The 12,268-nt window shown below is 41.8% G+C and overlaps 1 protein-coding gene across 2 annotated transcripts in view; it reads right to left on the reverse strand.

Moving 5' to 3' along the window:
• The window catches only part of LOC148152104 (uncharacterized), a 45,777-nt gene extending 35,363 nt beyond the window's left edge, over nt 1–10,414 (reverse strand). The window contains exons 1-2 of one of the 2 annotated variants that reach the window (XM_087985935.1): nt 10,075–10,414; nt 9,555–9,678 (exon numbers count right to left, since the gene is read on the reverse strand). The gene's annotated coding sequence lies outside the window, so the exon portion shown is untranslated. The remainder of the gene's footprint in view (nt 1–9,554; nt 9,679–10,074) is intronic. The other variant, XM_087985926.1, reaches the window with a different exon arrangement.
• Nucleotides 10,415–12,268: the final 1,854 nt, after the last annotated feature.

Consider the following 12,268-nt stretch of genomic DNA (forward strand, 5'->3'; position numbering starts at 1 on the left):
CTGTCTGGCAAAAAGTAGAGAGTGGGGATAAAAGGGTCCATCTCAGGAATGCAGCCGGTGACTTTATACATTAACAATCTAGATGAAGGAACTGAGGGCATTCTGGCTACGTTTGCAGATGATGCAAAGATAGACAGAGAGAAAAGCAACTTTGAGGTGGTGGGGAGGCTAAAGAAGGACTTAGACAGGTTAGGAGAGTGGGCAAAGAAGTGGCAGATGGAGTACAGCGTGGAAAGGTATGAGGTCATGCACTTTGATAGGAAAAATAGAGGCATGGACTATGTTCTAAATGGGGAGAAAACTCAGAAGTCTGAAGTGCAAAGAGATTTGGGAGTTCTAGTCCAGGATTCTCTTAAAGTAAACGTGCATGTTGAGTTAGTAAAGGTAAATGCAGTGATGGCATTTATTTTGAGAGGACTTGAAGCAAAGATGTAATTCTGAGGTTCTATAAGGCTCTGGTCAGACCACATTTGGAGTATTGTGGGCAGGTTTGGGTCCCACATCTCAGGAAGCATGTACTGACCCTGGAGCATGTTCAGAGGAGGTTCACAAAAATAGTCCCGGGAATGAAAAGCCTAATATACGAGCAATGTTTGAGTACTGGGTTTATACTTGATGAAGTTTGGAAGGATGAGGGGAAGCTGAGGATGTATTGAAACATGCAGAATACTGAATGGCCTGAACAGAGTAGATGTTGGGAAGATGTTTCCATTGGTAGGGGAGACTAGGACCTGCGGGCACAGCCTTACAGTAAAGGGAAGACCTTCTAGAACGGAGATAAGGAGAAAGTTCTTCAGCCGGAGATTGGTGAATCTATGGAATCAATCGCCACAGGAGGCCAGGTCATTGAGTATATTTAAGATTGAAATAGATGGGTTCTTGAGTATCAAGGGGATCAATGGTTGGGGGGGGAAAGCGGAAGAATGGTGTTGATAAACTTGTCTGCCATGATTGAATGGCAGAGCATCTTGATGGGCTGAATGGCCTAATGTTTGCTCCTTTGTCTTATGGTCTTACAGCCATGGACACAGAGTCCTTGTGTATATTTAAGGCTGAGATAGATATATTCTTGCTCAGTTGGGGAATCAAAGGTTATGGGGACAGTGAAGGAAAGTGGATCTGAGGAATGTCGGATCAGCCATGATCCTACTGAATGGTGGATCTGGCTCGAGGGGTTGAATGGCCTATTCCTGTTCCTATTTCTTATGGTCTCAATTAGATATAAAATGTGGCTGAGGGTTGGTATTTCTATCTCTGGGTCGGGAGGTCCAGTCTCAAGTACTATATATCCTGGAAGATTGAACATGCCCAAAAATAATTATAGAGTATAGAAAAGTACAAACAGAATCACAATTAGTCGTAATTACATGTAAAACTTCCCTGGACTTTTGCACGGGTGTTGCCTGGTTAATACTGAAACAGAAATTCAAGATCATTATACTCATCAAAAATTATAAGTACATCTTCCACAATGCACTGAAACATCCTAAAACAGTCAACAAGAGTGACATCTGAGTAAATCACAGAAGAATTCAGGATAAATGACCAGACAGCACTTTGGTTAGCACTGCTGCTTCACAGCACCAGGGACCTGGGTTCTATTCCCACCTCAGGTGTGGTGTTTGCACATTCTCCCTGTGTCTGCATGGGTCCCCTCTGGGTGATCTGGATTCCTCCCATAATTTAAAGATGTGAAGGTTAGGTGAATTGTCATGCTAAATTGTCCATAGTGTTCAGGGATATGTAGGTTAGGTGGAAATAGTCAGGAATAAATGTAGGGAGTGGGTGTGGGTGGGCTACTCTTTCGAGTGTTGGTGTGGACTTTTTGGGCCAAATGGCCTCTTGCCACGCTGTAGGGAATTCTATTCTATGATTCAAACAATTCGGCAAAAAGTCAGGTTTCAAACCACAAGGATGAGAATGACGGAGAGAGACAGAAAAACAGAGAGAGGCTGTAAAAGGAGTTCTGGAGCTCAAGCTCACAACAGCTGAAAGCATGATGGCCAATGATTAAAACCAGACATGCAGTAGCTTATCCAACATTGAGACGTTGTTGGATCAGAAGCCCATATGTGGGATATAGGTAAAGCAGTGTTACTTCTGCAATCATAATTACTTATGCAAGGTAAATGAACTCACACCAGTGTATAATTATTTCAGCCAAGAGCTGAGTCAACAAGAATGAAAACTATGTGAAGGAAATACATAATTGTTTTTGAATTAGCTAAAATGTGCATACAAGAATGAAATCTGCCCGCAAACAATAGTAGAGACAAATAGATAAGGTGCTGTGAGGGAAGGGGGTTAAGCTAGATATGCCTGTACAAACAGTAGTTATAAGCATCTATTTCCCACTTCTGTAAAAACAAGAACAAACCACAATCAAGAAGTCATGAGGTCATAAGGTCATACCAAGGAAGGGAAACAGATGGTAGTGAAGGAGGATATACCTAACATTGGACCACAGCAGGATGTGGTCAAATAGCCTTGTGAGGCCAGAAATAAACATTTTGTCACAGACAAGGCCGGATAAGGCAAGAGATGAACAAGAGTAATGGGCGCCGGTCTTAGAGAACTGAGAGATGTAAACAGGGGGAGGAGCAATGGGAGGAGAGAATAGGAATAAATTATATAAATATTGTGTACTCGTTAAACACGGTGTATATGTGACTATTTTGTAAATCGACACCACACCCCTCTTGCAAGAACGTAATAAACAATACTACTGATTCAGATTTTGTCTAGAACTGAAATTATTGAAGTGCGTGAGCTTTGTTTCTCACAATTGGGGGCTTGTCCGGGATATTCTTCCATCGCCGGGGGGGGGGGGGAGTGGCTGACCCTGGACACTGGGAAGACGCGACCCGTTCCCGATTGAGGAGTGGTCTCATGTCCTGGTTTGGTCCGCTCCCTTGGGCGACTGGTACGAATCCCAAAAGAGAGACATCTGAATCAGACAGTGATGTCAGTCGATAGAAGATAAGGCAAAAAGGGGCCAGGCAACTCTGTGCACAGGCCAAGGTAAGAAAATTGACCTTTAAGTACTGCCTTGGTGGCCGGGATTGAGCTTTAGTAGTTAATAAGGGACTAACGAAGGAACTCAATATGGGCTGTGCCGTGGGTAAGGAAAAAGCCTCCAGGAAAACAAAAGAAAAAGGCAATGGAAATGGAGGCGGGGTCCCTTACAACACACCTCCAGAAAGTCCGTTGGGCAGGATGTTGTGGAATTGGAAAAATAATACTTGTACAAGGGAAAAAGATAGGGAAAAGATGATTAAATATTGTTGCTTTGTATGGACTAAGGAATCCATTCTTCGTCCCGCCGTCTTCTGGCCAAGTACGGGTTAGACGAAGACTGGGTTTGTAAACATTTGAATTTATATGTCAATGAGAAACAGCCTTACAGTCAGGAGGAATCAGATTATGCTTCAAGTCGGAAGGGCTAGGAGCTGGAGGGCTACGGAGCGTACACTTTGTAACTAAATCATGGCCAGACATCCAGAAAAATTTCAGAAGATAGAGGGGTGGAGCAAGGAGCACCTAGAGGTGTTGTTGGAAGCTCAGAGAGTGTCTGTGGGATACGGTGTGTGTGTGAGAGAGAGAGAGAGAGAGAGAGAAAAGAGCTGTACAGCTAATGAAAAGTTTGTGATTTGTTTTGAATGCACATTTGTTTGTTGGTGATTGAATGTTTGTGCTTTATTCCCTGGAGCTTGAGTTCCAGGACTGTTTTGAATCTGAACTTTATTATTGAAACTTAACATGATTTCTTTTAAGATTAAGGATTCTATAGTGATTATGAAATAAAATGTTAACTCCTGTTCTTTTTACAGGTCATGACTGCCTTACTATCAGTTTCTAACTAACCTCTTTTATCCTTACATAAAAGAGACTTATGGAGGACAGTTGAAGTTTCAGTTCAACATTAGATTGTAGTAAAAAAGATCCTGTGGTTAATATCTGTGACTTTGGATTCGGCCATTATTCATGCGTTAGAAGTTTTTTTTTCTAACTTGAATAGACAAATCCTTTTAAGGCAGCTCCGATTATTTCACGACCTATAGCATTGTAATTGAGCAATGATTGGTCAGGACTACTTAAGAAAACTAATTTTGGATTTAAATTAAGGGACTAAAACTGAGTAATTATAGTGGATTTCAAAGTTGGGAACTGTATGCATTTTACATTTTAAAGATTGAATACTGAATAAATGAATTTATAACATATAAATATATATTTACAAGTTAGGAACAGGCTTTAAAGTTAGACAAGCATAAATTGATGAATTGGTATTTGAAGTTATAGGGAGCAAGAAATATTACAATATTTCTTAAAAAAAAAACAAATTTTCAAGGTCTAAACAAAACATTGGGTGATGAAGAACGGCCTTTGGTTGGCCCTAAGGCTGTTCAGTTGGTTAAATCGGGTCAGCAATTGATCTGGCAACGTAATATGAGAAGTAGAAACAAAAGGCAAAAATAATGATAGCCCACGGCTGATGAGATAATAAAGAAAAGGACAAAACTAAAAGGAGAAAGAAACCGGAATGGTCGGGGAGGAGATGTTCCGGGATCTGGTGGACAGGAACAAGGATCGAAGTGGAAATCCCCACAGGTGGAATGTTGTTACATTGAAAGGACGAGTCACTTTAAGAGACAGTGTCCAGATCTGAAAAAGGAAGTAAAGGCAGTACCGTTTATGAACCTTGATGAAAAATAGGGGTGTCAGGAGTTCCTGCCCCGGGGAACCCACCAGGAACCCTTGATAAATTTAAAGGTGGGACTTTATAAAGAGAACGTAGTTTTCCTAGTCGATACAGGGGCAGCAAGGTCATCCTTAAAATTTAAGGCCAAGGCAGCGGGAACGAAAGAGTTAATTGGATTATGGTGACAGTTTTGTGATGAGAGGCACAAAGAATCAGATTTGTGCTCATGACAAGATACTGCCACCAAATTGGGGATTGAATTAACTACAAATGGTGCTATGAAATCTGTTGAGGGTCTTAAAAATGAATGTGCTCAAGCAAAACAATTACAGAAACAGAATGAGAAGTCACAAGTGACTGGTAAACAAACAGAATTGCACAATTACAGTTTTTAAAATGTTTTGGTCATTTGTTGCATTTCCACCCTGAATTACAGATAATGATTTTTATATTTATATAATATATAATTAACAATTAATATTTATAATAAATCAATTGTGTTAGCCTGAATCAATATTAATTGGCAGGATCCCTTCACACATTTTCAGTGACCTGTCATATTGATTCATGGTTAATTTAAAACATGACTGCATTAATTCATTGTTAATTAAAGAATGGAAAGCTACATTACTGGCTGATGAGGTAACTAAAGAAGCAGCCCTGAATCCACAGGAAGTGGTGGTTTATTCCTTAATACCTACTGTCCCAGGTCCTCGGGAAGCTCCTATCTCTGGCCACTGCCAATGCCAGAAACTAAAGATTTGTTCTTAAAGAAGTGTATACTGGGCTTGTCTTCCTCTTTGTCTTTCCTCAGGAAACAGGGTTTATTGGCACAGACTCTGCCCCACTGTTCATCCGATTCGACCGGGAGATTGGGTCTTAGTAAAATCATGGACAGAGACTAAATTGCAACCAGACTGGGAAGGGCCGTACCAGTCTCTTTTGACCCTTGAAACAGCGATAAGAGTAAATGGCAGGGAAAGGCTGGACTCACTACACTCGGATCAAAGGGCCAGTGGAATCTCCAGTTGAGGAAGACGTCTGGACAGCCAAATCAACGCAAGAACCGCTGAAACTCAGGCTAAATAGACTTTGAGTAACAGATTATACAGTGGCGACGCGAGCGCGGAATTATTTCTATGGGATTGTATATTAAGTCTTTTGGTGTTTCAGCACGAGTTTTAGAATGCTGGGGATGCTTAGGGTTATGATACAAGCTTTCTTAGTATTGGGATTTTGTCAAACATTATTTTCATATGTGTTATTAACGGTCCCTGAGTCTGATAATCCGCAAGTAATAGACATGATGCATGTAGCTTAGTAAATTGTGGGGATGTAGATAATCAGAGACAGTACACAGCTCAGAGATACATCTTAAGTCCTTTGGGGATGGTCTCGGGAATGGTACTTGGTATAATCGTTTTGTCACAGTACACTGGGCCCCCTTCCGATCAGCTCTCAATTGTCCCGATAAAAAGTGTAACCCAATATACCTAACGATAAAGAAAACCACTTGGCACGAAGCAACTCTGGGTGGGGGGGAGGTGGGGTGGGGCATTGGTGATATACAATTAGATGAAACATTTGGGATAGGAATGAAAACAAACGGGAAGGATTTCTCGGGCTGTTGTTTTCGAATTAGCGTAGGACAGGGAAAACGGGCAGAACTACTAGATAATAAGGTACAACCTTTCACCCCTCCCGATGACCTTAAAGTAGTAAAAATTATAGAGGTGAAGGACTTGAAACAGACCATTGAAATAGAAACTGGATATGGGAATGCAAATGCCTGGGTTGAATGGGTAAAGTATACTGTAAAAAGTCTGAAGAAGAGCAATTGCTATGCATGTGCTTCTGGTAGACTAGTGGTTCCCTTTCCGCTTGGGTGGAAGCGAGACAGGAAGGGTATGAAATGTATGATAGCCCTGTACCAGGATTAGACTGCATGGAATGATAGGAACTGTACCTCCCTATCTCTAATGTTCCCTTCCTTGGAGAAGAAAGACTGAAAAGCACCCCCCTACGTTTTCAGCCGCAGTCGGAAATCACACGTCGTGCGTGCGTAGACAAGGTACAAATCGGTCTAGAGACTTGGGGGAGTTGAAATTAGGTACAGAGATTAAGAATGTCACCGAAACAGACAAGGGAGGGAACTACTCAGCACTAAAGATTCCCCGAGCGGATCTGTGGTGGTACTGTGGAGGCAAAATACTGAGACCCACCCAACCTCCGGATTGGAGAAGGGCCAGAGGAAGTGGTTGAGGCTGGTACAATTGCAACATTTCAGCCGAAGGGTCTGTTTCCATGCTGTACATCTCTATGACTCTATGACATGTGCAATTGTACAACTGGCAATTCCATGTACCCTGGCATTTGAGAAGGAAAAGATAGTAGAGAAAAAGGGAAGGAGTAAGAGTTCACTGTTAGACACCTCTTTCAATGGCAGGATTTATCTAGACTCTATAGGAGTTCCAAGAGGGCTACCTGATGAGTTCAAGGCTCGTAACCAGATTGCAGCAGGCTTCGAGTCAGCTCTCTTCTGGTGGGTAACAATTAATAAAAATGTAGATTGGATAAATTACATTTTCTATAATCAACAGTGAATTATAAATTATACAAGAGATGCGGTTAAAGGAATATCAGAACAGCTTGATGCGACAAGTAGGATGGCATGGGAAAACAGAATGGCCCTCGTTATGATTTTAGCAGGAAAAGGTGTGTGTGTGTGTGTGATGTTAGGAGGAAGCTATTGTACCTTTATTCCTAATAACACTCGCCTGATGGTTCAATTACTCGGGCCTTCAGGGGATTGACTACCTTAGCAGAGGAACTGGCTGAGAATTCAGGAGTAGACACATTTCTCACGGGATGGCTTGAATCATAGTTTGGGGGTGGTGGTCTCCATCCTTACTTCGTTGATAGTAGTAGCCATTGACTGTTGTATCATACCCTGTATACGAGAGCTCACCCAGAGACTGAGACGGCCTTAATGAAACAAATGCCCCTAAAGAGCAATTGGAGAGAACCTGTTAAACAACGAAGGAATAAGTGACCTCGGGGAGATTTCCAAAATAAATGAAATTTTGGGTAAGATGCTCGTCAATTTGGAAGCAACATATAAGAAAAATGCAGAAGGTAACAAATGATAATTAAAGAAAAAGGGGGAAATCGTGGGATAAAGGTAAAGCAGTGTTACTTCTGCAATCAGAATTACTTATGCAAGGTAAATGAACTCACACCAGTGTATAATTGTTGCCAAGAGCTGAGTCAACAAGAATGAAAACTATGTGAAGGAAATACATAATTGATTTTGAATTAGCTAAAATGTGCATACAAGAATGAAATGTGCCTGCAAACAATGGTAGATATTACAGACAAATAGATAAGGTGCTGTGAGGGGAGGGGGTTAAGCTAGATATGCCTGTACAAACAGTAGTTATAAGCATCTATTTCCCGCTTCTGTAAAAACAAGAACAAACCATAATCAAGAAGTCATGAGGTCATAAGGTCATAACAAGGAAAGGAAACAGATGGTAGTAAAGGAGGATATACCTACCATTGGACCACAGCAGGATGGCCTTGTGAGGCCAGAATTAAACATTTTGTCACAGACAAGGCCAGATAAGGCAAGAGATGAACAAGAGTAATGGGCGCCGGTCTTAGAGAAGTGGGAGATGTAAACAGGAGAGGAGCAATGAGTGGAGAGAATAGGAACGAATTATATAAATATTGTGTAATCGTTAAACACGGTGTATATGTGACTATTTTGTAAATTGACACCACACCCCTCTTGCAAGAATGTACTAAACAATACTACTGATTCAGATCTTGTCTTGGACTGAAATTATTGAAGTGCATGAACTTCGTTTCTCACACATACAAATCAGCAAGCACATCAATGATGGCTGAATGAGACTTAGTCCAAATTAAGATGCTGGCAATAAGAGTTTTAGATGATTGCAACTTTATTTATGGTGGAAAATAAGAGGATAGATGAGAAAACTATATGAATAGTTGAGGTACAATCTGAACAGAGGGCTTCAGTTGTAGATGACTTGTGTGATCAGAATCATGCATTGTCAGAGATTTAAGTAATCAGTCATTAAAGACATGTGGGTATGACCCAAAACTCATTGGAGAGTCTAGTGCAAAGTGCAGGTGGTTCTCCTATAATGCCATAGTTGCATTCCAGCGAAACCTCGCTTAGTAGAAAATCACTTAATATAAATTACGGGCCCAGGGGAGAAGAAGGGTTGGGGCAGACTACCAAAAAAAATCACTCAAAAATCACCCGAAGTCTAATGCAAAGTTTAGCACAGTCTGAATGAAGGTTGAAATCATATTTATTAACGAAACAAAAGTAAATTTAACATAGTACATTTACAAAATGTAAAAAGCTCCTCTCTGTACAGTATTTCTCACATCAAGTTGCTCTGTCTGCAGCTGACATCAATGCACGTGCAGAACAAAGCACACAAACTGATCCCCACTAGAATCACGCTACTGCCAATGGAGGTTAACATTTTCTAAAATACCATTCCGTAATTCTTGAGTGACATTATTGCCAAATTGTGCTGCCAAAATGCACATTATCCCCAAACTACCCATATGTCTTGATCGTACACTCTTGTTATTTTGATTCAAGTACTTCTTGACTGGATGCCTGAGGTCAACTCTCAAAGTTTCAGTGAATACAACTTCATGTTCAAATTCTATTAGTACTGCTCCATAATGTCTAAGTATGAATTGCCAAATCCAATGGTCCCATGTATCAAACAATGTAACAATCCATGAGAAATCAGAGAGCTAATCGGGCCCTGGAGACAGGAAAGGCTTCATCTTCTTGACTTACCTGAAGTTGACTAAAGCACAAAAAAATGCTCAAATTCCAATAGTGCTGGAGGGCTGTTGTGGGCGGGAAGTGGCAGAACTAATGGCGTGCTTATTGCATTTGCTCCAGTGATAAATAGGGGCCCCTGGAGAACAAAGGAATGTAGAAATGACTTAACCAAAAAAAAAATCCCGACACATCACCATACTGTAATGTGCACCCAGTCAGAATGAATAATATTTACCAGAAAGTCTCAAAGCTGAGTTTGAATCTTTCTCCTTGGGTGGAATTACTAATAGTCTGGCAGCGCGGAAAGTCTCATGTCCGGGAAATGAGTGAAGCTCACTCACCGAATTTGTTCTAAACCCAATTAAACTTCCGCATGGTTACTGCACTAAACACAACTTTGATTGATAAAGGTGAATAATAGAAGCTGGTTAGAAAGCCAAGCCCCACCCTCCAGGTTGCTATAGGACACGACAAAAAAAATTTGTTTAGATATTATTCGACTTAAATATAAATAAACAGGGAAGTCAATTACGTTTTTTTTGTTCCATGTAAGCTTTGGAGGGAAGTTGTACCGTGTGGCGGTCTGGGTAGCTCCTGGTTTTCTTGTTGCTGCTGAGCCCCGCTTACACTCGGATCTCGTTTCTCAGGGTCAGCCACTCTCGGGTTCTCCTTAAAGACTTCCTCAAGCCGCGACACAGCGCCTCTGCAATATGGTGAAACGCCTGTTCTTGTATCTCATGAACTTGCGAATCTTCCGCATCATTTTCCCGGACTGACCTGCTCTCTCTTTATTCACAGGGGAGAGGAGCGGATTTGTCAGCTGTGTCCTTGGGGCAGGGGAGAGGTGGGGTGGCTTCAGCTCCAGCAACAAGCCTCAGTTAAACTGGTCAACGCAATAAGCCCATCTCTATGACGTTTACCCAGCTATTACTGAGTTTTTAAATATATATATATATATATATGTGTGTGTGTGGATATTTTATTCAACCAGTGCTGGCATGTTATGACACCCCTCTGGAGCAGAACCTTACAGATATTCTGTACCTTAGAAGTTTAGAGGAGCCAGCTTTATTGTTTTATTGTTATCTGGCCTTTTAAGGTGCATCGTGAAACAAACTCAGTATGAGTCATAGACATGCACAGACCCTTCGGCCCAACTCGTCCATACCGACCAGATATCCCAATCTAATCTAGTCCCATTTGCCAGCAACCGGCCTATATCCCTCCAAACCCGTCCCATTCATATACCCATCCAGATCCCTTTTAAATGTTGCAATTGTACCAGCCTCCACCACTTCCTCTGGCAGCTCATTCCATACACGTATCACCCTCTGCGTGAAAAAGCTGCTCCTTCAGTCTCTTTTATATCTTTCCCCTCTCACCTTGAAACTATGCCCTCTAGTTCTGGACTCCCCCTCCCCAGGGGAAAATATCTTGTCTATTTACCCTATCCATGCGCCTCATGATTTTATAAACCTGTATAAGGTCACCCCTCTGCCTTTGATGCTCCAGAGAAGACAGCCCCAGCCTATTCAGCCTCTCCCTATAGCTCAAATCCTCCAACCCTGGCAACATCCTTGTAAATCTTTTCTGAATCCTTTCAAGTTTTGCAACATCTTTCCGATTGGAAGGAGACCAGAATTGCATGCAATATTCCAACAGTGGCCTAACTAATGTCCTGTACAGCAGCAACATGATCTCCCAACTCCTGTACTCAATATTCTGACCAATAAAGGAAAGCATACCAAATGCCTTCTTCACTATCCTATCTACCTGCAACTCCACTTTCAAGGAGCTATGAACCTGCACTCCAAGGTCTCTTTGTTCAGCAACACTCCCTAAGACCTTACCATTAAGTGTATAAGTCCTGCTAAGATTTGCTTTCCCAAAATGCAGCACTTTGCATTTATCTAAATTAAACTCCATCTGCCACTTCTCAGCCCATTGGCCCATCTGATCAAAATCCCGTTGTAATCTGAGGCAACCTTCTTCACTGTCCACTACACCTCCAGTTTTGGTGTCATCTGCAAGCTTGCTAACTATACCTCCTAATTCACATCCAAATCATTTTTTTAAATGACGAAATGCAGTGGACCCAGCACCAAAACATGTGGCACTCCACCGGGCACAGGCCTCCAGTCTGAGAAACAACCCCCCACCACCACCCTCTGTCTTCTACCTTTGAGCCAGTTCTGTATCCAAATGGCTAGTTCTCCCTGTATTCCATGAGACCTAACCTTGCTAACCAATCTCCCATGGGGAACCTTGTCGAATGCCTAACTGAAATCCATATAGATCACGTCCACTGCTCTGCCCTCATCAATCCTCTTTGTTACTTCAAAAAAATGCAATCAAGTTTGTGAGACATGATTTCCCACGCACAAAGCCATGTTGATTATCCCTAATCAGTCCTTGCCTTTCGAAATATGTGTAAATCCTGTCCCTCAAGATTCCCTCCAACAACTTGCCCACCATCAACGTCAAGTTTACTGGTCTATAGTTCCCTGGCTTGTCCTTACCACCTTTCTTAAAAATTACAACAACAAAAGAAGCATGAAAAAAGCAACAGATCAGGCAGCATTTCATAAAGTCATAGAGATATACAGCATGGAAACAGACCCTTCGGTCCAACCCGTCCATGCTAACCAAATATCCCAACCCAATCTAGTCCCACCTGCCAGCACCCGGCCCATATCCCTCCAAACCCTTACCATTCATATACCCAT

This window comes from Chiloscyllium plagiosum, unplaced genomic scaffold (genome assembly GCF_037043375.1).
Source record: "Chiloscyllium plagiosum isolate Xiang-an unplaced genomic scaffold, Cpla_swu_hap1 HiC_scaffold_1, whole genome shotgun sequence".
Classification (NCBI taxonomy): Eukaryota; Metazoa; Chordata; class Chondrichthyes; order Orectolobiformes; family Hemiscylliidae; genus Chiloscyllium; species Chiloscyllium plagiosum.